General features: G+C 32.3%; 1 protein-coding gene across 2 annotated transcripts in view; it reads right to left on the bottom strand.

Moving 5' to 3' along the window:
* ddr2l (discoidin domain receptor family, member 2, like) overlaps nt 1-14,107 on the bottom strand; it is a 99,381-nt gene extending 85,274 nt beyond the window's left edge. For both annotated transcript variants that reach the window (XR_012406711.1, XM_073951970.1), the window contains exon 1: nt 13,974-14,107. The gene's annotated coding sequence lies outside the window, so the exon portion shown is untranslated. The remainder of the gene's footprint in view (nt 1-13,973) is intronic.
* Between the last annotated feature and the right edge of the window lie 9,025 nt (nt 14,108-23,132).

Genomic DNA, 23,132 nt, shown 5'->3' on the forward strand with positions numbered 1-23,132 from the left:
AGGTTGGATTTTAGTCACTTTCTAACTATGGATGCTCATTTCGGTTAATTTTGCAAACCGACAGCCGCCGCTCGTTAATCGGTTATTAACGGTTAACTGGTCAGATTGCTATTGTTGTAAAAAAAAAAAAATGAGTGAAAAGAGAAGAGAAGAGAACCCAGTCCAGGAGACTCGGAACAAGCAGAATTCCTTTATTGAGACGTGTTGGTTAATCTGCAGTCATACAGCGTCTTCAAGATGTCCATGTGTCTGCAAGAGCCTACTAGAGGTCCGCAGTCTGCGAGTTCTTTTACAAGTCTCTCACAAGTCTCACACAAGTCAGCAAATAGTCTGATTTAAGACAAAGATTTCATGTCTATATTGTGTTCTTAGGAGGAGGGGATTTGGCTAAACAAAGCATGCAAATTAAGGGTTGTGGTCGGCAGGGTAAACTGCTCTTTCAGGCTTTGATCTCATCATGTTCTGGAGACAGAAACCGCCTGACCATTTGATCGAAAAGAGAAAACAATAGACACCCCATGCTGTGAAACTGATAATTGCATCACTTTGGCTTAGCCTGTAGTCAGCAAGGCAAAGGTTAAATGACCCTCCTAGCTGGCATGTCAATGAAATAATATAATTAAAAACCAGAGAATATAACTTTTCAGTTATACGTAGATTATTGTTCATTTGAAATTAGATGATATAAATTTATATTTCCACACTATTAAATTATGATAATTTTTTTAAACAAATTGACGTGTCTGACACATTAAATGTTCCATTTTAAATACTGATTTATTTTAACATGCTAGCATATTAATAACAAAACATAACAACAGAGCATCTTCACACACTTGCAGAGCTTCCAAACAGAATAGAAAACCAGAATAAAATAAATAAAATGAATAAAATAAATAGGCCTGCCCTAAATTATTTTCACTAAATAATTTATTTAGAGAACAAAACGAAAACACTGACTGATCCTTTTTAATAACGGGCATAGGCTGTTTTCCAATCATGTGTTTTTTTTCCGTCAAATAAAAATAGCAGACTTCCTCAAATCGCTCGCTCCACAGAAAAATATGCATTTATTTAATTACCCGCTGTTATTATTATATCACAAAACCTTTATACATTTTTAATAGAAATCATTATTTTAAAGATCAGGCCATGTCTTGATATTTCCTCTCTTACTCGCGGTTCAAGTGCGCGCGTTGTCATTGTCTTTTCATCACGCAGCGCGCACACTTGAACCGTATAGGTTAAATTTTTGTAAACAGTTTTGTTGTTTAAATATGATATTGCATTAATTTGCATACATGCTTTATAAGCTGTGAAATAAAAAGTAAAGCCTGTTTGTTGTGTTTATGACGCAGATCTAGGAGACGATCAACATCAGCGCTGGTTTGGCATCAACTCGTCTGTATCAAACAGCAATATTCTACTTCCATTTTGCTTCTTTGGCAAATATGTCTGTAGGCACGCATGGTCATACGTAATTGTCCCGCGAGTTAACAAATATAGGCACGGTGCTCTTTTTTTATGTCACTATGAAACGACTGAATCAGCTGGGTATTGATTGTGCAAGAGTGTTGCTGTCTATGTTGTTACAATTGTAATATTTAATACTATTGTGATATTTAGGATTTGTAAATTTATAAAGCTCTGGATAACTTGAAACAGCGAGTACTAGTCTCTCCTACGTCTTTAAAAGTTCTCTATAGTTGTCAAAAATTGCTGCTCTGGGATGAGCCGCGTGCAAAACAATAGGGTATATGCCGAGCTAGTGCTGTTCCCATGCTGATACACTTCCGGTGACCTGTTATTGTAAACTTTTTCTCATTTTATACGGTTTCTTATACAGCAAAATATCGGATAAATCGGATATCACTCAGCTAGTGGAGATCGCTGATTTTTAAAGAAAACAGACCTTAAACGCACCGGATTTTGCATTGGCATTCAATTCGCCGGAAGCGCTTAACCCAGGTTAATGGCAAATTAAAAGTCCTATTAGCATGCTTCGGCATATACCCCTTTGCGGCTTTTAGTAAACCATTCAAAAGATGCCCCTCAGCGCAAAAAGCGCACTCAATCGGCTCCTTATGCAGCCGAACTAAAAATATATAAAATAATATTTTTAATCATTTAGCTGATGCTATTAATCGGTAACAAACGCACCCTTTCGGTTAATGGTTAATCGATTATTTTGAGTCTCCCTATTTCTAACACAACCTGAAATCAACCAAATATCAACATTATTTGATGTCATTATTGGACATCAAAATAGTGTTGACCTTAAGTGCTGGCTAGACATTGAATTTTGGTCACCTGACATAACATCATAAATCTAACCTACTATTAATGTCTTATGATGTTGTGTGTCTGCTGAGGAATAACAAACTGCGTTACAGAATGTTACGTTTACAAACATCCACAAATTACAGGTAAATGCATCAGCGTTTTTTTTTTACAGCCCAATACTCACTACTCGAGTACTTTTGAAATGTCTACTTTACTCATACTTTGAGTAACATTTACAACAGATTATTTTACTCTACTTGCACTACATTTTAGGCAAGTAATGGCACTTTACCTTAAGTATGACTTTTCAGTAGTCTTTCTAACACTGTTGCTAATATAAGTTAATATCTTTTCAGTTCCTTTTTTTGCTTACACTTACTGCATTTTAGCATTAGGAAAATACAATACAGATTATTAAGCTGAAGCTTGACTACAAAATTAAATCGCAAATCAAATCGAAATCACAATATCTGTCAAATAATACTAGTAATATATATATATATATATATATATATATATATATATAAATTTAATTACATATTTTCCCCAAATTGCACAGCCCTAGCAGCAATATTTCAAAAGCTGCGTCCCAAATCGCATACTTATGCACTATTCTACGCCATTTTGTAGTATAAATAGTATTATATACTAATAGTATTATATACTTTATAATAAGTAGTGTGTTCACAATGAAAACTCTAAAAATAATAAGTGCACTTTAATTACCCAGATGATGCACTCATTCAGCCGCTAAAATGAAGTGATGTGGAATGATGGACACTCTACGCACTCAACGATCGCAGGTTTGCTTACGAAGCGGAAGGGGCGGAGCTATTGGGCGCACATGTTGGATAACTTTATATATTTTGGATGGTGAAAGCTAAATTTTCCTACGAGAGTGATTATAGCACCCCCCGATGGTGAATGCGGCAATACTCACGGCAGGTATTATTTGATAGTTTGGTCATTTATTTCACTGATTTGGCAACCGTCAAACGTCATTAGGGAAATGGTTTGAATTTCCGCTTAGTAAAAAAACATTAGTGTGCCATTTGGGACGACACTTCATACATACTGTATACTATCCTGTTGAGTGTGTAAGTGCATAAGTACATCATGCATGAGTGCATAGTGTATAGTGTATAGTGTGCCATTTGGGACACAGCTATAGTAACCTTTTCTTGTTCAGTGTACAACGTGCATATAGTAAACCAGTGAACAACGCTACACCATATTGCACTAGCACTGTATAGACCATTTCAATGTGGTGATATCATTGGCCCATGTACATTTCCTGAGCGATTCAATCATAACTTGATGTTATAACAGCTATCCTGACCTTATTTATCAATATGTGGAACATTTTGGACTCTCAGAAGCTATGGAAATTTAAAATGTAAAACTGGAAATACATCAGGACCATTGTTTTAGTTCACACCCCGCAAGTTGGTCTACATGCCATCGCCAAAAGTGCTACAAACAACAAACCGACTCCAAGAGAAAGTCTCATCTTCTAATAACCTACTCAAATTCCAGACTCTCACAACCAACATGTGCATGCATGCACACTGACAAACATGCAAACCTCTTCAAGCATGCAGGAGCGTGCCCAACTGAGCTAGAATTAAAGTAGAGAAATGTTCACTCTCATCTACACACAAACACACATGCATCACACTCACATTCCTACATCCTGGTGTCAGGAAACTGTAGTACAGTTCACTCAATGGCCTCTGTCGAGTTTTGCTGCCAAACATCTCAAATTATGCAACACAATAAACAATGTGCAGAGCTAAACCGAGAGAGAGAGAGTGAGAGAGAGAGAGAGAGAGAGAGAGAGATGCTGGCGGCTCACCAGAGAGATAGAGCGAGAGACAGAGCAAAAACCGCAGCCAGAACCGTCATTAATGTTGTAAATAATCTCATTCAACATGTTAGTCAGGTTAGATAGACCTCAAAAGTACTTAAATACACCACATGGGGGAAAAAAAGAGCACTACCATAATGTATTTAAACTCTTCATTGCCAAAAAGACAAAGCTTACTCAAAAAAACTAAAAATGTAATACTTTGTGTGCATTTCGCCAGACAAAATGACAAATAATACATTTATATTTAGCAGATGCTTTTGTCCAAAGCGACTTATTATTGAGGAGGCATTCAGCAATTCAACAAGAAGAGGCAAGAAATGCTAATTATACAAAGTAACTTGTTTGTGTTCAGAAACTAGTGCTAGTGTAATGGGATGTTCACACTAGACACGGCTTCCCTGAATAAATCGTACTGTTTGCGCTTAAATAAACTATAATGAATGTAAATGACTGTAAAAAAATATGTACGGCGCCACAGCGCCTTTTCCTATAGAGGGAGGAACTATGGCGGAAAAAACCCGGAAGCGAGTTAGCATTTTAGCAGCTGAGTCAAGTTTTTTTTTTCTTTAGGATTTCAGTAAAATCGCTTATATAAGGTTCGTGGTTCACACAAACTCAAGATACTTTCACGTTTTACTCTACGACATAAAACACATCAGTTACAGCACACTCTTGATTTTTTAAATTGGTTACAATTCGTCAAAAAGAAGGTTACTTTCAAGTTGCTAAATAGGACTACAGGCCATGTTGGAGATATTATAGATCATCGAGCTGAACTGGTCTGGAGAGCAGCTCGCTTGTGTTGGGAAATTGGATTTGTCTGTGATTTAAATATTTTCATGAATAGTATTTTATAGTTTGTAGTATTTTTATAATTGGGAAATCATATTGTGTGTTAATAATGCCTTTACTTGAAAAGACTGTCGAGACAGATTCATTTGTTGATCATTTATTTTAATTAAACGATATTATGATGATACTGCAGTGCAGCCTGTCTCTTTCCTGCTCTCAGTAATGCAAACATGTGAATAAATGTGTAAAAATACAGACATATTAACTGTCATTTTAACGTGATCAATAGATTTTTCGTCGTTTTTGTTTTCTTCATATGAACACATTTAACTCGGTCATACGTTTTACACTCCTCCTGAAAATGTATAGCAGATGTGACTGTTTGGGCTGCTTTTCGCTGTTCTTAGTGACAAAAAAAAATATTGAATGTTGTTATCTATCCATGATGGACTATATAGACATGTCCCTCAATCTCATTTCTGTGTGCACGCGAGCGATACACTTATTTAAATATATCTTGTGATAATACTATGTAGGCACATTTATACAGTTTTAAAACTTTAACAACTGTAAAACAGAATAAAGTGTATTTCCCACGTACAAAATATCCAAAAGGCACACAGGTCTATGTGTTTTCGCGTATTTATTTGTTTATAATATATAGCTTGGATTATAATATAATAAACCGAAAGAGTAAATCGTCGTCTTAAACCATGTTTGTAAAAGTAAGCTTGATAAGTTGTGTGTAGCAGGGTGGTGCTGACGTCACAAGCGAGCATCCTGAAGGTTCAGTGAAAATTTCCTTGCTCTGTTAAACATCATTTAGGAAATATTTTTAAAAAATAAAAAAAAATAAAAAAAATCAAAGGTCAAAAATCAAAACCCTTGTTTCTTCCTTCTAATGTACAGCTTTTCTGTTTATATGGTCTTTATGTATCTTATGATGTAATAGTTATTTATTTGTAAGTATCTAACTTCTACTCTGTATTTGGGTTAACATAATTTTTTTATTTTTTATAGAACACAGCAAGCTTTAAGTTTTTTTATTATAGAACAAGTCTACCTGGGTGGGGGTGGGATTCGGGGTTTTTTTATGATATGGTCATATGCTGTATGCTCTTTATATTAAACAAAAAGTTGAAATAATAAAAACAATTTTCATCAAAGGGGAACTAAAAAATTTTGTATTAAAGAACAAATGCATGCTTTTTAAACATATTTTAACAAGTGTCAAGTGAAAAGCAAGCTGTATTAAGGGAGACAGAATATTGCTTGGATTTGAGCTCTTGACACTGTATTCTTGCTTCTCAGACTGTAATATGAGATTTCAAGGCCAAAATCACAAAGTGATAGAAACTGCCTAAAACAACTAAATGCATGATGTTTTTTTTGTTTTAAACAACAATAGCATTCTTTTAAAACATTTTAACAAGTGACTTCAACTGTATATAAATAATATCTAACATTTACAGCTCTATTTGTTATTTAAGATTATGTAAAACATTAATATTTTATAACAGCGAATTCGGTAGATTAACTCAAAAGCATGCCGAAAACCAAAATGTCAGAGACGTCCTGTAAATCAAGTTCAGAAAACGTTACAGGAGATCAATGTAGGTGTCGGCTAATATTAGTCTTGTCTCCCTAAATATTATTTCAGACCTATAAAGAGAACTACTGCTAGATAACGATCACCTGTGTATTCCCCGTCATGGCTAGGTGTGTATTGGCAAATTAATAAAGCCTGATAAGTCCTGACCTAGCAACGTAGTGGCGAAGTAGGTAGTGCTGTCGTCTCACAGCAAGAATGTCGCTGGTTCGAGCCTCGGCTGGGTCAGTTGGCGTTTCTGTGTGGAGTTTGCATGTTCTCCCTGCATTCGCGTTGGTTTCCTCCGGGTGCTCCGGTTTCCCCCACAGTCCAAAGACATGCGGTACAGGTGAATCTGGTAGGCTAAATTGTCCGTAGTGTATGTGTGTGAATGAGTGTGTATGGTTGTTTCCCAGAGATGGGTTGCGGCTGGAGGGGCATCCGTTGCGTAAAACATATGCTGGATAAGTTGTCGGTTCATTCTGCTGTGGCGACCCCTAATTAACAAAGGGACTAAGCCGAAAAAGAAAATGAGTAAATGAATGTATGCAGTTACATGAGCGATATATCCACAGTGTGAAATATTGAGCCATCATGTTGAACTTCAACTGCAGCACGCATGCAAATAAGTTGACCATTTTTTTTTCTCTTGTTTGGGTAAAAATTAAAAATTGTTGAATCATTTTCGATGTCAAAAAAAAAAAAAAAATGCATCCCTAATACAGCTATTTTTGTGAATCCATGTGAGTGCAGACCATTTGATAACGTTGTTTACCATATTTTTTTTGTTTACCATGTTTTACCACATTTTTTTCTCACTACATTGGCCGAAAACGAAAAATAACGTAATAATTTTCTGTGTCAAAAAAAAAAAAAAAAAAAAAAGCATCCCTAATACAGCCATTTTAGTGAATCCATTGAATTCAGATCGTTTAGCAACATTGTTTACCGAATAAAACACTTCTTAAAACGTAATGGAAAATTTGTCAAACGAGGTATGCTAAGATCTGATTCATATACAGGAAAATCAACAAACACAACCAAATCTCTTGAAAATGATAAGAAGACTATGTTAAAAAGTCTCCTACGTGGATGTGTTTTGAATCAATGACCTGAAAGTGTCTGTCAAATGTATAAAATAAAATCTCAATATGAACCACTTAAATTGGATTGAGGCAAAACAACTGTCACGTAATAGCTATTGGTTTTATTTTATTTCAATAATTAACTCTGTGTATGTCTATTGTATTTTACCCCAAAGGGTTTAAAAAGTTGAATCTGCACATTATTGACCCTAAACATTCTTTTTTTTTTTTTGGACATGATGTAATATTATTCTCAGTCTAACACACAGAGTCCTTGCAAAAATGTAAACCTCGTAATCTCTAGATAACTTATCACGGCCGTAAAGAATCTGCAGCAGTTTCTCACATTTGAATCTGAAGTGACCCACTTTTCTGACATTCTTAACTGTTTGTTTCACACTGGTATCACTACTATGATTGCTGATAATAACAGAGTGCTAGTTAATAGTCAGTGTTACCACTACAATTTTAAAGAGTAAAATGTATTGTTGAAAGACGTTTTACTTGCGCTTATTTGTTTAAAGTACAGACGCGTAAAATGATAAAATTCTGTGGAATGTCTGACAGGAATGTCAGGGCAACATGATGGCTCAGTGGTTGGCACTGTCACCTCACAGCAAGAAAGTCGCTGGTTTGAGTCCTGGTGGAGTCAGTTGGCATTTCTGTGTGGAGTTTGCATGTTCTTCCCATATTGGCTTGTGTTTCCACCGGGTGCTCCAGTTTCCCCCACAGTCAAAAGATTTGCGCTATAGGTGAGTTAGATAAACTAAATTGTCCGTAGTGTATGTGTGTGAAAGAGTGTGTATGGATGTTTACCAGTACTGGGTTGCAGCTGAAAGGGCATCTGCTGCATAAAACACATAATGCAGTAGTTGGCGGTTCATTCTCCCGATGACGTCATTTTGTCCCCGGTACCGGGCATGCAGAGTTTAACTGGCTAAGTAACGGTTACAAAAAAAAAAAAAAAAAACCTCATGCAGGAAGGTCAGCTGGAGGATTTAAAACTCAGGCATGAAAGGGTTAATACTGCCTTCCTAACAAACTCATCCTCTCTTTTATCCCCATTATGACATAATCAAAGTCGTTTTTGTCATCTGCCCCTAAATGGCTTTAGCAAGTAGATAGTTGCTGATAGCAGCAAAGCGTTACGGTCTGCAGAGACTTTCAGAGATAAACGCTGAAGAGACTCTGATAATCAGACACAGACAGAAACAAGAGCTAAAAGCTAATTTATGAGAATTTACGCCCGAGGCATTTTTCATTTGTTAGGCAACATTTGACCTCTGCTCTGGCACACAACACGCTCTTGCATCACAGAAGAAGGAAAAACAGCAATAAAACAAAATAAAAAAACAGAGGAAATGGCTGTTATGACATTATGGCTAAACAACTCAGAATTGAATGCCTTTGGTTATCTGTTACTAATGGGTTTATCAATTAATTAAACATCACTAAGCTCTAATTTCTCATTAAACAAGTCAGTCATTTAAAGGGATGTGTTACTTTTACTCTTTTTATTAAAGATTCTACACTCCTCTTTCAGGGTATGCAGGATTACTAAATGTAATTTAAATAAGTTTTTAAAGACTTTCTCAGAAAATGTTAAGACCTCGTCGCCACTTCAAGTTCTAATCTATAGCAAAATTTTACTTAATATCCAGTTGTTATTAAACTGTTGTAGTTAAATAAATCAAGGGAGCAAAACCATGCAACACTCAGATAAGCTCGGAGGAAACAAAGCTTGAAGAATAAATTACATGGCGGTTTTCAGCGACAGGCTTCAGTCACTGTTTAAACTCGTCTTTCTCCAACCAGGAGTACGCAAACATACATTTTTCCATTTTACCGTCTGTTTCGCTCAATGGTTTTGTTACATGTGGAGAGCATCACATCATCTTTGTGTGTTTGTCGCAAATTACGTCACATCACCCGGATGGGGGAACTTGGGTGGACACGTCCCGACACGAACCAATCGCATGGATCGAGCACTGCGCTGTTAATATTAGGAGGAAAATGAACATATGCTTTTTTGCAGTCAAACAATTTGGAAAACGCTTAAACAAAATTTAAGACCTCATAAAAACGCGATTAAGACTTTTTAATGCCTTTTAAAGACCTTAATGTTCTAATCACACCGGTGTGATCGTATGCATGAAAAGGTTAATCTGATGAAAAACAGTGAGGGACTTTAGAGTAATACAGAATGATAAAAAAAGACTGTTCATGCTCAATAGGACTGGACAATATTGGAAAAAACTGACATTGCGATATTTAGTTTGGCTGGGATTTATATATTTATATACAGCTGAAGTAAAATAATACAGTTATTAGCCCCCCTGTTTATTTTTTTCTCCAGTTACTGTTTAACAAAGAGAAGTTTTTTTTTTCAACACATTTCTTAACATAAGTTTTAATAACTCTGTTATTTGTTAAAAAAATATTTATTTTATCTTTGCCATGATGACAGTACATAACATTTTACTAGATATTTTTCACAACATTTATATACAGCTTAAAGTATACAAGGCTTAAGCGGGTTAATTAGGTTAATCAGGCAGTTTAGGGTAATTAGGCAAGTTATTGTATAACGATGGTTTGTTCTGTAGACTATCGAAAAAAATATATAGCTTAAAGGGGCTAATAATTTTGTCCCTAAAATGGTGTTTAAAAAACTAAAAACTGCTTTTATTCTAGCTGAAATGAAACAAATAAGACCTTCTCCATAAGAAAAAATATTATCAGACATACTGTGAAACTTTCCTTGCTCTGTTAAACATCATTTGAGAAATATTTAAAAAAGAAAATGATTTTTTTTTTTCAGAGTAAATTTTAAAAAGTATTGGCTTAATTAAGGGCTTTCTGACAAAGTACAAATAGATTCTCTGTCTTGCTTTTTATTGTTTATTTTTTAATTAAAAACAGCTAAATCTGGTGAATTTAAAAGCTCATTCTTTTATCAAAGCTACAACTTTTATTAAAAATTAGAGTTGATGAAAAAAAAAAACTTCATTCATGGCCATGCTTTTTTAACACCAAAACTGTAAATAATAGATTTTATAAAATGCTGAATCTGCCTTCGTTATAAAATCTCAGTTGTATAAACAGAAATATGCATGTAGTATAAGTACTGTAAAAAAATATGTGCAAAAATATATTACGAATAAATATAAATAATACAATATTTATATGCACAGTCTATTTTAGATTTTGGCTTTTTGCATTGACACTGCTCCTACAAAAGGTTTGACAGATGGATCAATAATGCTTTTCAACATTTCAAGGACGAGGGTAAAAAAATCATAATAAACTCATAATATCACAATAAAAATCATAATATCCTTTACATAGTGACAAAATCAACCATGAAGTGGTACATTAAACGCTAATGTTCAACAAAGCTAGATGTAAACAGAGCAAAACAGTCAAATCTCCTAATTTTCTCTATAGGGGAACTGATACACTATCAAAGACATGACTGCTGTCTTTACAGGGTTGGCCATTTATATGGATGCACTTCAATCAAATACGAATGGTTGGTGATATTAACGTCCTGTTTGTGGCACATTAGTATATGTGAGGGGGCAAACTTTTCAAGATGGGTGGTGAACATGGTGGCCATTTTAAAGTCGGCCATATTGGATCCAACTTTTGTTTTATCAATAGGAAGAGGGTCATTTGACACATCAAACCTATTGGGAATTTCACAAGAAAAACAATGGTGTGCTTGGTTTTAACGTAACTTTATTCTTTAACCTCAGATTAAAACATTTTTGCATGTTTTGAACCAATCCAAAAAGCACAATGTGGATGGTATTGTCAATATGTTCAAAGCTTTCCACACAACCAACTGTAAATGGAAGAACTGTTGAAAACTAATTTCACTTCAAAGTGATTCAACTCGACTCAATCACTAATTATTCAGACCAGCTTGTGAATCGATTCAGATCTGAATCGTGAAGCAATTCAATCACGAATCGCTCGTGGACAATCCATAAGATAAAACAGGTTATTTTAATCGACATTGTCTTTTCTCTTAACTAGCATAACTAATACATGTTTTATAAAGGTTAAGAGACAGCTAAAACATCTTCAACAAAAAGAAACCAACTCGACGAGGCGATGAAGTAAAATAACAGCAACAAAACACTATGAATAGCACAATGTAGATTATATTGTCAATATATTTAAACCTTTCCACACAAGCAACTTTAAATGAAAGAACTGATGAAAACTCAATGAGAACTGGTGACTCGATAACCCATCGAAGTGATTCAACTTGATTTGATCACTAATTGATCAGACTGGCTTGTGAATCGATTCAGATCCGACTCGTGAAACGATTCAGTCACAAATTGTTAAAACAGGTAATAGATAAAACAGTTTATTTTTATAGACATTGTCTTTTCTCTTAACTAATATAACTAATACATGATTTATAAATCTGATCATCAAAGAGACAATTAAAACATCTTCAACAAGCAAACTCCACAAGGCAATAAAGTGAAACAACAGCAACAAAACACCATGAATTCTCCAGAAAAGGCACAATGTATTGTCAATATATTTAAACCTTTCCGAACAACGGACTGTAAATGAAAGAACTGTTGAAAACTAAACAACAACTGGTGATTTGAAAACCAATCAAAATGGTATAACTCAATTCAATCACAAATTATTCAGAACGACTTTTGAAATGAATCAATCACCAATTGCTGGAGGACTAGTAATAAGATAAAACAGGTCATTTTAATAGACATAGTCTTTTCTCTTAATTAGTATAACGAGTACATGTTTTATAAATCTGATTGTCGAAAAGAAGACAATTAAAACTTCTTCAACAGAGAGAAACTCGACAAGGCAATAAAGTAAAATATAAGCAGCAAAACACCACAAACACCAAGACATGTTTCATAAAGCTGAAGAAACAACTAAAACATCTTCAACAAGGAGAAACAAACTCAACAAGGCAATAGCTAAAGTGAAACAACAGCAACAAAACACTATGAATACTTAAGAAAAATTACAATGTAGATTGTCAATATTTTGATATTTTTCCACACGACTGACTCTAAATGAAAGAACTGTTGAAAACTAACTTCAATTCGATAAGTGATTCAACTTGATTCGATCACTGATTGTTTAGACCAGCTTGTGAATCGATTCAGATTTGACTCGTTAAACGACTCAACTCCGAATTGCTTGTGGTCAATCCATGAGATAAAACAGGTTATTTTAATAGACATTTTCTTTACTTTAAACAAACTAATGCTTTAAGAAGCTGATAGTCAAATAAACAACTAAAACATCTTCAACTGAGAGAAACAAACTCAACAAGGCAATAAAGGTAAATAACAGCGACAAAACACTATGAATACTTTAGAAAAAGCACAATACAGAAGATATTGTCAATATATATAAAGCTTTCCAAACAACCGACTAACTCAACGAGAACTAGTGACTCGATCCTCTATCAAAGTGATTCAACTCGATTCGATCACTAACTATTCAGACCGCGTTGTGAATCGATTCAGATTCGACTCAAACAATTAAATCAAGAATTGCTCGTGGACAATCCATTGTCTTTAATTTAAACAAATGAATGCATTAAGCAGCTGGCTGTCAAAGAAAAGAAACGACGAAAACATCTTCAGCAAAGAGAAACAAACCCGACAAGGCAATAAAGTGAAATTACAGCAACAAAACACCATGAATGCGACAGAAAAAAGCACAATGTAGATAATATTGTCAATACATTTAAACCTTTCCACACAACCGACAGTAAATGAAGGAATTGTTAAAAACGAAACGAGAACTGGTACCCAAGAAGATTCGATCACTAATTATTTAAACCGGCTTGTGAATCGATTCACATTCGAGTCGTAAACGATTCAATCACGAATCGCTCGTGGACAATCCATAAGATAAAACAGGTTATTTTAATAGACATTGTCTTTTCTCTTAACTAGTATAACTAATAGATGTTTTATAAAGGTGAATAATAGATAAATAAACATCTTTAACAGAGAGAAACAAACTTGACCAAAGCAATAAAGTGAAACAACAGCAATAAAACACCATGAATACTTCAGAAAAAGTACAGTGTAGACGATATTGGTTGTTTACTGAACGTTTTCTACACAAACGACTGTAAACGATAGATGACAAACCCAAGAAATGTATGCGAAAAGCGTCAAAAGTTGACAAAACAAAGTTTCTGCCATGCATGAATCACACACATCTGATCAGTCTGAACGCAGGAGTGTTTCTCAATCGCAACAAAGAGTCCAGAAAAACCAAACAACTTCAGTTTTGATCCAGAAAGTGTTTAAGACTTCGCCTCAAAGTTAATATTTACCTGTTTTCGGAATCCTGACAATCGTTTATCCCACAGAAATCACATCCGAAAGTCAACAGGCCATTACAGATGTCGAGGCATTGTGTTTCAGGGGTTTATGTTCTTCAACACCGTTACAATGCATGGGAAGATCTGCTGCACACGAGAGGAAGAAGAGGAGAAAAAAAAACTGCTCAGGATGATTTTTACATCACATCCCTCTTCCGGCCACTTGGAGAAGCAGAGCGATGAATGTAACCGAGGAATACAACTATAAAGGAGATATTATATTATATTATATTATATTATATTATATTATATTATATTATATTATATTAATTATATTATATTATATTATATTATATTATATTATTATGTTATGTTATGTTATATTATATTATGTTTTGTTATGTTATCTTATGCTATGTTATGTTATGTTATGTTATGTTATGTTATGTTATGTTATGTTATGTTATATTCTATTCTATTCTATTATGTTATATTATATTATATTATATTATATTATATAGCGTTATATTATATTATATTATATTATATTATATTATATTATATTATATTATATTATATTATATTTTTGTGTTATGTTGGTGATATACTATTTTATTCTATTCTAGTATGTTATGTTATGTTATATTATATTGTTATATTATATTATATTATATTATATTATATTATTATGTTATGTTATGTTATATTATGTTTCATTATGTTATGTTATGTTATATTATATTGTATTATATTATATTATATTATATTATATTATATTATATTATATTATATTATATTATATTATATTATATTATATTATATTATTATATTTTTGTGTTATGTTGCGTTCTATTCTATTTTATTATGTTATATTATATTGTTATATTGTATTATATTATATTATATTATATTATTTTATATTATATCATATCATATCATACCATATCCTGTTCTGTTCTGTTATGTTATATTATATTGTATTGTTATGTTATGTTATGTTATGTTATGTTATGTTATGTTATGTTATGTTGTTATGTTATGTTATGTTATATTATATTATATTAAATTGTTATGTTGTGTGATATTATGTTATGTTGTGTGCAGTGGGTAGCAAGTTTGCCTCACAGCAAGAAGGTCGCTGGTTCGAGCCTCGGTTGGGTCAGCTGGTGTTTCTGTGTGGAGTTTGCATTTTTTCCCCGTGTACTCATTCTGTGTGTGAATGAGTGTGTACGGGTGTTTCCCAGTGATGGGTTGCAGCTGGAAGGACATCCATTGTGTAAAACATATACTAGATAAGTTGGTGGTTCATTCCGCTGTGGAGACCCCAGATTAAACTTATCCAGCACATGTTTTGCGCAGCGGATGCTCTTCCAGCTGCAACCCATAACTGGGAAACATTCATAAACACTCTTTCACACTCATACATTGCAGGCAATTTTAGCTTACCCAATTATGTTATATTATATTATAGCAACACAAGACAACAACAATAACATGATTCTTATTCTGACCTGTACTTATTAAAATATATAAAAGAAAATTATATTAATATATAATTTTTTAACATATATCTTATTAATAATATATTTTATATCATGTTATTTCAGATTTTATTTTTATTCATTTATTTTCTTGTCGGCATAGAGACAACAGCACTACTAACTGCACCACTTCGTCACCCTGTATTTTATTTTATTATATTATATTATATTATATTATATTATATTATATTATATTATATTATATTATATTATATTATAATATAATATAATGTAATAAAATAAAATATAATATAATATAATATAATATAATATAATATAATATAATATAATATAATATATTATATTATATTATATTATGTTAGATTATATTATATTAAATTATATGATATGATATTACATTAATTATATTATATTATATTATATTATATTATATTATATTATATTATATTATATTATATTATATTATACTTTAAAGTACTATTTAATTTTGCCTAAAATTAAAATGAACCAATCCTTTTATTATTACCCCAAAAAAAGACCTGGATGTTATTTTCACTTTAACATATACATATGAGAGAATTAAAGTTAACAAAAAAGCTGTTGCCTTGCAGCAGCTAACAGTAACACAATTTCAGTTGAAGAAATAGAGTAGAAAATAAACCAGAATATTGAACTTAATAACAACTAAGACTGTAACTAAAATGAAAATTATAGTAAATAATAAAATACAATATAATATGTATATAATTTTATTATATATATAATAAAATATATATAATGTATTTTTGGCGACATAGTGGCGCAGTAGGTTGTGCTGTCGCCTCACAGCAAGAAGGTCGCTGGTCGCTGCTCAGATGGCGTTTCTGTGTGGAGTTTGCATGTTCTCCCTGCATTCGTGTGGGTTTCCTCCGTGTGCTCCGGTTTCCCCCACAGTCCAAAGACATGCGGTACAGGTGAATTGGGTAGACTAAATTGTCCATAGTGTGTGTGTGTGTGTGTTTGGATGTTTCCCAGAGATGGGTTGCGGCTGGAAGGGCATCCGCTGCGTAAAAACACAAGTTGGATAAGTTGGTTCATTCCGCTGTGGCGACCCCGGATTAATAAAGGGACTAAGCCGACAAGAAAATGAATGAATGAATGAATAATGTAATTTTTGTAAAACGAAAACATACCAAACTATTTAAATAAAAAACTACATTTTTTAAGTATTCCATAGCCTAATATTCTATTCTATTCTATTCTATTCTATTCTATTCTTTACAAAGTTTCAGTTGAAGGAATAAAGTGGAAAATAAATTAGAATATTAAACTAAATAAAAGCTTAGACTGAAACCAAAATGAAAATCACAATAAACAAACAAACAAATAAATAAATAAATAAAGAAAGAAAGAAAGAAATAAACAAAGAAAAGCAAACAGGTTAATTATAAAATGAATACATATCAAAACATTTAAACACTATTTAAAAACTATCATTTAATTCTACAAGTATTGCATAGACTGTTTCTATTTTTTTTCTAAACTATTTTATTCTATACAAAGTTTCGGTTGAGGGAATAAAGCTGGGGAAAAAAATCGAATGTTGAACTAAATAACAACTAAGACAGAAATCTTAAAAATAAATAAATAAATAAATAAACAGATTATATAAAATAAACAAATAAACAATAAATAAATAAATTTAAAAAAATAAAATAAATAAAAAGTAAATAAATAAATAAATAAATAAATAAATAAATAATATAATATAATATAATATAATATAATATAATATAATATAATATAATATAATTGAATGCAAACAGAATTGCTATAAAATGAAAACATGCCAAAAATGTAAACGTTATTAAAAACTATAACATTTTTTTTACTAAAAATATTCCATAGCATAATATTCTATTCTATTCTATTCTATTCTATTCTATTCTATTCTATTCTATTCTATTCTATTCTATTCTATTCTATTCTATTCTTTTCTATTCTATTCTATTCTATTCTTCGCACAGTGTGCAGTGTCGATTGTAGTTACTCGTTTAGTCCATCAGATGTCAGCACAGTCTCATGTTTCTCCCGTAGACTGTAAAATGTAGGTTTCTCCGGACAGCAGCGGTTCCTCTTGAGGGCGCAGATGTTTCAGCATTTCTGGAAAGTAATGTCTCCAGAATTTTTCGCATTTAGTCAGGGATGATGCAAGACCCAACATGGCTTTCTGGCAGGCTGAGGTAAAACTGCACAGCAAACAAATCTGCTCGAGAAGAGCCAGAATGAGACGTAAGGAGAGAGAACATGCATGCACAAATACTGTATTTCTATGTAGCTTAACGTTAATGTTAATACAGTGCTCAGCATATAGGAATATGAGTAGGCTACATTCCTTACAAAGCTATCTTTTAAATTAAGATTTTTAGTAAGACTTTATTTTGATGGTGCCGATTGCACTTTTTGTTGACTAAAAGTTGCATTGCAACTACATCATGCCAATTCATTTTCATTTGAGTATTAAAATATTGAAGTTTTCTCGTGAGATCAGGCTAAAGTATTAGTAGACTGTCTGCTTAATATCTGCTGATACTGCTCCTTCAATAGATTTACACAAACCCTAACCCCAATCTAAAAGTCTACTTATAATCTAATGAGAATTAGTTAACATGTAGATGCAATCAGTGTAACTTAAATTCAACAAAATGTGTAACAGAGACCATTAAAATAAAGCGATACGCAGGCCTGTAGCCAGTCTGGTGATAGGGGTGGTTCTTTTTTCTCAAAAAGTGGACCTTTTTGCAGTTATTCGCCCGATTTTCTATTTAACTATTGAATTGAATTTTTGTTTGACAGATTTCAGACAAGCTGTACAAAAATACAAGAATCCCATACATTTTGAAATAAAAACCGTCGAGGATAAAAACACAAAAAAGCCCTAGGCTTGTTTCCATTGTGGTCCTCGCTGCTAAATAAAACAAAGTGTGGCTTCATCATTAATGCATAAAACAAACAGTACCTCCACATTTTAAGACAGGAACAAAATTATACACAAATACATTTATACCTACATTCATTCATTTTCTTTTCGACTTAGTCCCTCTATTAATCAAGGGTCGCCACAGTGGAATGAACCGCCAACTTATCCAGCAGATGTTTTACGCAGTGGATGCCCTTCCAGCCGCAACCCTATTCACAAGCCAATAACATATAAGATAAAACATCATCATCCACCATACAAACTTTAGCCTTCCTTAAGTCTTTTATTTCCTTGATCAAATTTGTTAATTTGTTCCACATGATTGCACTTGTATATTAAAACATATTTTTCCCCACTAGACTTGTAAATTTAAATAAACAAATATTAAAGTCTCAACCCCTATACTGTGTGAGGTTTAAATACTACATTTTAATGAAATTTTAAACAGTATTTTCGCAGGATTAGCCATTTGATGTATCAAAAACATTTGCTTAAAGTTTGGAATAAATAAATATGAAAACACAAAATTTATGACATCATAAATCATAAGAAAAAAAAAGGAAACGTCTTGTTCTGTAGTCATGCCATGCCAAAATCAACGTCCCAAATTCTGATGGATGGAAGAAGAATATGCTGGTCAGTTTATTTGCTTAGTAAATGACAATAGGCTGGAGTTTTTAATTTAAAACTTGAACAGATTCTTATTTTTTTTCTAATGATATATGATCGGTGTCCCAAATTCTGTACCGACACCCAATATAGGTCTTAAAGACTGTTTTGATGGGTTATTTTTAGAATTCATCATGGCATAGCAGTCAAAACAGGACAAATGAGCTCATGAGTGGGGCAAATTCAGGAGCTTTGTCAGTGAGGGGTTTGTCTTCTTAAACCATCCGAACCACCCCTGGCTACAAGCCTGATATCATATTTTCAATAGAAAGCTTTACATTGTTTACATTGTTTAACATTGTTGTGTGCATTTACATTAGATTAGTCAGTACTGAAGCCAAATCTGGAGCTAATCTAACAAAACAACTTGCGATAACCCAAATTTAGCTAGTGAAAAATATTTGATGAAAAAGAAATTAAGAAAAACTAAAAATATATACAATTTTGTTGAAATTTAGCTTGTAATTTTTTTTGCAACATTTTGCATAAATTTAAATGTATTATCGTTCAATTTCTAAAGATGTTCAGTGACAAAACCATTATTTTAATGAATAAATCTGTTTTGTTCAAATTCACCAACTTAAAATATTCATTTTTTAAATGGGATGTACTCAATTATGCTGAGCGCTGTATATAGAAATCATTCAAGAGGATCCCTGCTGAAAAATCCAGCTTAAACCAGCCTAGGCTGGTTAGCTGATATTAGTTGGTTGACCAGCCTGGTTTTAGAGGGGTTTTGGCCATTTCCAGGCTGGTTTCCAGCCATTTCCAGCCTGGTCTTAGCTGGTCAGGCTGGGAAATGACCAGCTAAAACCAGCTTGACCAGCCTGGTTTAAGCAAGACATAGCTGGTTTTGACTGGGCTCCCAGCCTGGCTAGGCTGGTCAAGCTGGTGTTAGCTGGTCATCTCCCAGCCTGACCAGCTAAGACCAGGCTGGAAATGGCTAGAAACCAGCCTGAAATGCCTATGCCGGTTTAAGCTGTTTTTTTTGTAGGGATGTTGTAAAACTAATGTAAGCAATTTTTTCGCATAGGTTTTTTATAGCTTACCTTCTATATATATATATATATATATATATATATATATATCTTAAAGCATAAATCACCTGGGTAAAGCAGCAAACTGAATTTAATTTACTCATAAACTATGATCTACCGCAGTCTACTGTTTTTAAAGCCACCCTTTATTTCCAGACATTGACTGAGCTGTCGTGTTTTCTCAGTCTGACCGGCAGAATCTGACACACTTATGAAAATGCTGTCTTTCCGGATCTCTGCTGAACTCTTCACCGGACAGGATGAATGAATAAATAAATGAATGACCGACCGCTGCCCTGACACGAGAAAGTGATGATGAAGCATCTGGGAAAGGCCTCTGTTAAACAACACTCGAGTGACGTCACGATGTTTCCTCTTCAGAGAGAGAAGGAGAGTGAGGGAGAGAGAGAGAGCGAGAGGAAATGAATCCTCTGCAATGCTGCGACCTCACACAGGAAATACTGAGCGGTTGTTGATCTTGGAAAACACATTGTGGCTGTAATATTAAACTGATTTACTATTATTTGCGAGGAAATACGAAGCTTTTGAGTTTAGAAAACGAGTGTAAATTTCTCTTTTTGGCACTTCTTCTTAAGCATAAAAACAGCTGTCGACTGTTTTAAGTGGTATATATATATATATATATATATATATATATATATATATATATATATATATATATATATATATATATATATATATATATATATATATATAATTAGGTCCATAAATATTTATACATCGACACAATTCTATCATTTTTGGCTCTATACACCAAACACAATGGATTTAAAATAAAACAAGATGTGCTTTAACTGCAGGCGGAGCGCTTTAATTTGCAGAAATTACAACAGTTTGCATTTGTGCCTCCCACTTGTTAGGGGTCCAAAAGGGCAGGGGAACAAATGGCTTCTAAGCTGTTCCATGGCCGGGTGTGTGTTATTCCCTCATTATTCCAATTACAATGAGCAGATAAAACGTCCAGAGTTCCTTTAAGTGTGCTATTTGCATTTTGAATCTGTTACTGTCAACTCTCAAGATGAGATCCAAATAGCTGTCACTTTTAGTCACGAAAGCCATCAGTTGGCTGAAAAAACAAAACCAACCTATTAGAGAGATGGCAAAAATATCAGGCATGGCCAAAACAACTGTGTGGAACATTTCTAAAAAGAAAGAACGAACCAGTGAGCTCAGCAACACCAAAAGACCCGGAAGACCACGAATCCATGTGGTGGAGGACCAAAGAATTATTTCCCTGGTGAAGAAAACAGCCTTCACAACTGTTGGTCAGATCAAGAACACTCTTCAGGAGGTTGGTGTGCAGTATGTGTGTCAAAGTCAACAATCAAGAGAAGACGGCACCGGATGTGAATACAGAGGGGTCACCACAAGATGTAAACCATTGGTGAGCCTCAAAAACATGAAGGCCAATTCTACAAAAGTCCTCAAAGTGCTGGATAATCATCCTATGGACAGATGAGATCAACATCAACTTGTATTGATGTTGTTAATATAAATAATAATAATCAAAAAAATAATGGTAATGATAATAATAATTATAAGTACTAACAAGATTATTATTATTATTATTATTATTATTATTATTATTAACAATATTATAAACAGTCTAATTATTACATTTATTATTATTATTATTAACAACATTATAATTATTAACAATATTGTTAACAGTATGCGTTGCATTTTATTATTATTAACTATATTATTATTATTAACATTGTTATTGATATAATTTTTATTATTATTAACAATATTATTATTTTAAAAATATGATTGATATTATTATTATTATTATTATTAACAACAATATTATTCACAGAATTATTATTAATTTTATCATTGTTATGATTATATACAACATTATAATTATTGACATTATTATTGATATTATTATTACTATTAATAATATTAACATTATTATTATTTTTATTATTATCATTATTATTAACAATATTGTTAACAGTTTACTTTGCATTTTATTATTGTTATTAACAATATTATTATTATTAAAATTATTATTGATATTATCTTTATTATTATTAACAATATTATTATATAAAAATAGGATTGATATTATTATTATGAACAGTATTATTATTATTATGAATTTTATTACTATTATGATTATATACAATATTATAATTATTAACATTATTATTGATATTATTATTACTATTAATATTAACATTAATATTATTATTATTATGAACAATATTGTTAACAGTTTGCTTTGCATTTTATTATTAATATTAACAATAATATTATTATTAACATTATTGATATTATTTTAATTGTTATTAACAATATTATTATTTTAAAAATATGATTGATATTATTATTATTATTATTATTAACAACAATATTTTTTAACAGTATTATTATTAATTTTATTATTATTAATAATATTTGGTTGGCTCTTTAGTGTTTGAACTCTCAGCAGTGAATATTAAACCACACTGAACTGAACTAAATTGAACTTTAACACTAAAAACTGGACTGACACTGTTTCAATTCACTACAATCTTCTATGTGAAGCTGCTTTGACAGAATCTACATTGTAAAAGCGCCATAGAAATAAAATGGTTTGAAAAAATATATTATTTCTACTTTTATTATTATAAATTATTATAAAATAACCTATTAAAAAATCCATAAAACATTTTGTAAGTCGATGTAATGTAACTTGCAGAAACATCATTGGCAATGAAGTGACATTTACATCATACTATAACATCATACAGGAAATCACATCACACGATCACAAAACAGTAAGATTGTAAAAACTTTTAAAAGTTTTTCCTACATGTAGATTATCTCAGACATCATGAGTAGTATTTACTTGCTGTACAATGACAGCTATAGGAAAAATGAAGAGACCACTGTATTAAAGTTTATTAATATTATACGTCATATTAAAAATGACTCAAAAGTGTGTTCACCATGACATCATGATGACAAATTTTGTACAGTATGTTATTATGGT

Source organism: Danio rerio, chromosome 5 (assembly GCF_049306965.1).
Source record: "Danio rerio strain Tuebingen ecotype United States chromosome 5, GRCz12tu, whole genome shotgun sequence".
In the NCBI taxonomy this organism is placed as follows: domain Eukaryota; kingdom Metazoa; phylum Chordata; class Actinopteri; order Cypriniformes; family Danionidae; genus Danio; species Danio rerio.